Raw genomic sequence first — 5,349 nt, forward strand, 5'->3', positions numbered from 1 at the left:
CTCCTACACATCCGTGAAAAAGAAGTGAACACAGAGACATTGATGTACAAGAGCTGTTGACTTTCTTTGATAATTCACATCAGGACACAGAAAGGAAGATTTAGTGGGGTGGGAAGTGGAGTAAGCTGGCCATGGGGAAAGGTTTTTATAACTGTATCATCTTCTCATCCCTTTTACTCCCTTTCCACACTACAGAGGTATCTTAGTGAAAGGTTGAGAGAGTTGGGATTGTTCAGCCTGGAGAAGAGAAGCTTTGGAGTGACCTGATTGTAGCCTTGCAGTGTCTGAAGGGAGTCTGCAAGGAGCATGGAGAGACACTTTGGACAAGGGCCTGGAGTGACAGGATGAGGGGGAATGGCTTCACACTGCCAGAGGGCAGGGATAGATGGGATGTTAGAAAGGAATTCTTGGCTGAGAGGGTGGGGAGGCCCTGGCACAGGTTGCCCAGAGAAGCTGTGGCTGCCCCTGGATCCCTGGAAGTGTCCAAGGCCAGGTTGGAGGGGGCTTGGAGCAACCTGGGCTAGTGGAAGGTGTCCCTGCCCATGGCAGGGATTGGAACAAGATGATCTATAAGGTCCCTTCTCACCCAAACCATTCTGTGATTATGATTCTATGATTGGTTATAGGATCTTTTCCAGCTTATGATTGCTGAGGCACAGCCACTGCTTTTTATTCTGCTTGCAGATGTTCTATGGGGACTTGAAAGCATTCATATGATAATTAGGTAAGTTGAGATTGCTGGAATATGAATAAACAAGTTTGCAAATACCAATTATATGCATTTATTGAGTGTGAGTTGAACAAATGTTTCTAAGTGCTGTATATGAGAAAGGAAGTTCAGTTACAAACTGAGTCTTAAAAACCTCTGCCTTGGGACTTCATGAGTAAAAGAGAAAGAAATCGTTCATACATTGCATCCACACAATCTCTTTTTCTCATAGCTTTCTGTATCTCAAAAATCATATTTGGAGTGACTCTATTGCACAGATACAGCTCTTTTTGGCTGGAATAATCTTTCAGGCATCAGACCAGTAGCAAGACTAAAATTTGATTTTTCCAGATACATTTTTTATAATGTGTCAGGCACTGCTGAAGACTTTGGGGATGCTTCCTGTGACAAGGTGAACTGTAACATCAAAATATTCCGAGCTTTCAACTTGAACTTCACAGTCCTTTGTACACTTTGCTAATTGTCAGAGCTGCACATCTGTGCCCGTCGTCACTCCGAGCAGCACGACCCGGGGAAAATCGAAGTGCTCAGCCTGTCAGGCTCATCCCTGCTCCGCGGGGATGGCTCTCCCATCACTCATTCATCATGTTGCCTCTCCCAGTTTTTCACGTGGTTCCAGATGGATTTGTGTCCACCCAAGAGGAGGAGGCAGGAATTGTAGGTGTTGGATTTGTGTGCTGTCCTGCTCGGTTGGTTTAATCTCCCAGCTCTTCACGGTGAAACAGGAAACTGGGGTCAAATCTGCAGGGCTTCCACCGCAGATCTTCCTAGTTAGGAGCACTTTGTGCTTTTCAGAACTGATTCTTTGGTTTGACAGGTAGGGGAATGTAGGGAACCAAGCAGGTGTTTCAGTCAGAGGCCCTGAGACAGCAGCTCAGCCAGAGGCCTCTGAGATAATGCAGGAATTCACTGAAAGACCTTGGGCAGCCTGGGAAGGAGAGAAAAGAAGCTGCTAACTCCAGTTAATAATAAACAATACCTGTTTGGGTACCTGCACTTAAAGATAAAAATAAGACAGAGAAAACTCTTTTAGGCCAACACCACTTATAGAATATATACTGGTATATATTTAGCAATAGTAGTGTGTTAAAAAATTTGAAAGAAGTGTGTAAACTTAAAAAATGTGTGTAACAGTATAAAAAGTAGATCCCTGTGTGCCTTCTTTTCTGTACCTTAGAAACCAATGCGCTAAGTGTGATAAAAGTGTGTTAATGTAAACACTGGATGCCTTTTCTGCCATTTATCCGGGGACGATGAGGACGAAGAGTAAAGCCTCAAACTTAAAACGCAGTCAGATTGTCTTTCTTAACAACTGAAAGACATCCCAAAAAAGTGCAAAACTGGTTTAGACAGATTTTTAGGCGTCAGCAGGGGGATTTCTTGGAGAAATGCTCTGAAAGAAAACTTCCAAACAAAAAGTACTTGCATCATTTATTTTCTGCATTTAGAACACACATCGAGTTTATCTCTGACTAAAAAATTGATGAAAGACCTGCTGACATCTAGAAATAATTAAGGAAATTACACCAAACCCATTCTTGTTTGGGCAGCTCCAATATGTAGTATTTTAGTTTTGAACTCTTATTAATTCATTTTTATAAATGCCAGTTCCTCAAATGAATCTACAGCATTCACAGACCATTCTCCTTACAGCTATTCCCATACCAGTATTCAGTTTTCTGATATTTCAGTAGTTACTGTTCTTCACTTTCTTTTACACAGCATTTACACAGTGAAGCTGAACAGCTGATCCAGCAGCCAACCTAGTGCTCATATGGTTGTCTATCACCAGATCTTTTTATTTGTGAAAAATAAATAACGTTAAAAAAAACCGCCACAAAAAAAACCACAACAAAAAAAACCACACACACAAAACCCCCAAAACTAAAACCAAGCAAAACCAAAACAAAACCACAAACTAACAAACAAAAACCCCAAACAAACAAAAAGAAAAAAAAAACAAATCTGAAACTCTGCAGTTTATGGTGAAGGTTTCTAGTAATCTGCTGAAAAAGAGGAGTGGAAAAAGCACACAAAAGATCGTCCATTTCTCATTTGCTTGGTTTAGGGCTCTAACTGCCAGGTTACAAAGTTTAAGAGAAGTTGGGAAATGATCTTTTATGGATCATTCAGAAGCATGTTAGGTTAATCCCCTTTATTTGCCAGATTCTCCAAAAATATGCAGACATAGATGATGATTATTAATGAAAAGAAATTTTATTGTTATCAAAAAGGTGATTATTAATGAAAAGAATTTTGAGTTTCCATGGAAATCAAAGCAATCCACATAATTTCTTTTACTTTAATCTGATTATATACAGACCATCGATAGCATCTAACATAAGAAAAATCTGGCTTTGTTTTTTTTTCTGCAATTACAAATGCTTTATATGCTGCCATTTTTATGACACTTTTTGCCCCAAAAGTGATGGGAAGGTTATTTCAAGAATCTGGAAGCAAGAACTTAGGTCTCTATTGGGGAAAAAAACAAACAGCATCTTATAAAACGCTGCAAAAGTTTAATTTCAGACACAGGATATAAACCCCCCCGAATTGTTTGAATTTTACTCAGTTTTCTTTTCCTCCCTCTTTCTCCCACCTTTCCTTTCAGCAGGGGCTGGTCACACGTGCTTAGATCTCAATGCAAGTCCTTTAGAAATCTCAGTTTACTGCAGGCTGCTGTTCCAACATGTCACATCTTCAAATCTATTACAGAATAAGGTGACATTAATCTGCCAGTCCCTCTTCCCAAGCTCCTGACTTTTTCGGAGGCCTGAGGCAAACACATGTGCCCAGTCACTCAAGGATTTGCCGCCGTTCCACCGAGTCTCTACCCCAGCAGCTGTTGTTTAGTGATAGATCAGTGAAGCAAAAAATTATGCTGGTATAAAAAATAGATCTTGAACCACGGCTCTCATTCTTATGCCTCTGTTCTGCATTAGTGGCAAGCCTGTGGGATTCATTTAGCTGTAATCATTTGTTACTGAGGGGCAGAGTGTCTTTCAGACGCCGGTGATGGAGTCACCTTTGAAACGAGTGCAAATGAGTGGGGATCGTTCACCAATCCATCCTCCCCGGGTTGCAGTTTATACCTGGCACGTACTCCAAGAGCCTGCTCGGAATGTGTGGCACAAACATAAATATCAACAAAGGCATTTTATTTTTTTTTTTATTCCTATTTTTCTGAGACAGTTTAATTAGTTTACCGTCTGGATTTGTACTCCTTTATTGAAGAATGACAGATAGACAGACAAAGCAAGCTCCAGGAGGCAAAGTCTGCTTTTGTTAAATTTCTGTTTACACAGAGGGTGAAAAAGACCTGTGAGGTGTCTGCTCAAAACTCAGAGCCAATAATAGTAGTCAGTGGCTTCGGATTAACTGGAGAACTATTCCCACAGGATAGTTACAGTTGTTTAGGGTGAGGTTCTTAGTTCAGCTGCTTTCTCGTGCTCATTCATTTTCCAAAATCAAGTTGAGAAATGTAAGTTTTAACTCACTCGACGTGGAATTTAGTTTGCAGTTCACAGGTGAAGATGAGCTTGTGAGCCATGAAAGCACTTGAGGCACCTGTCACAAATATCTGATCATAGCAGGCAATTGAAAGCTTTAGTCTGTGCACTTTTCATACTGAATAAAAAACTGTGTCCAACAGAACATTTCTGGTTATGTATAAAAAATTACACCCATCCCCTAAAAGCTGTTTGTTCAGCTTGTGGTTTTTGGTTTGATTTGGGGTTTTTTGTTTCATTTTGTTTTGTTTTTCATAAAACTATTTGATCCACTCTGAATAATTTAGATATTGTCTATGGATCGTGAATGGAAACTAATATAAGGATCTTTCCAACTACCAATCTTCCAATATAGTTACAGATCTTTAAAAAACCACCCCAGTGTAAATTCCAGATCAAACACAGATTTAAGAAGAGCTTCAGTATCCAAGTAAAAATTTTCAATTTTAATTCCTCCATACCCTGAGTTTTTTCCATTTTGGTCAGACTAAGCCTGATTCTGGATGCACATGAAGTGCCAGAGATTCTCAGCTTTTCCTGTTAAGGGAAAAACACCTGTCAGGGTGTTTTTATTCTGCACAAATCTACAAATATCTGTGGAAGAGAAGAGCTTGTGTCTGCATTAAGCTGAGGGCTGAGCAGCATCACAGCTTTTCTCCTCTGGTTTTATCAGAAGGGCTTGGTCCTGCCTCACTTTGTGAACAGTTTTCTACTTCAGTATGAGTCTGCACTTTTTTCACTTAAAATAAGAAGGAAAAAAGAAAATTCAAGGGTGCTTTCATTAAGCAGTTGAATAATTAAAACAGACCCAGGAACCTGTTTACTTCTTTTTTGCCACCTGAAGTAAATCATACCCCATTCCACTTCCAGAAAATGAGTTCTAATGGCTATTCCAAGGCAGCAATACTCCATTCCTCCTCCTTGGCTGGAAAGAAGGATTTGATTGCTTCAGTCATGTAGGAATTTCTGGTTCTGTTTTTACTGTTTGGGTTATTTTTCCCAATAATAGATGAAATACAGAGTCAGGGAAAGCATCTCCTGTATTCTCACTTAGTTTAACACTGATAAGCTGAGTTTAACCATTATAACTCTGTCACTCTCTCTCATATA

Source organism: Lepidothrix coronata, unplaced genomic scaffold (genome assembly GCF_001604755.1).
Source record: "Lepidothrix coronata isolate B3197 unplaced genomic scaffold, Lepidothrix_coronata-1.0 Scaffold132, whole genome shotgun sequence".
Lineage (NCBI taxonomy): Eukaryota > Metazoa > Chordata > Aves > Passeriformes > Pipridae > Lepidothrix > Lepidothrix coronata.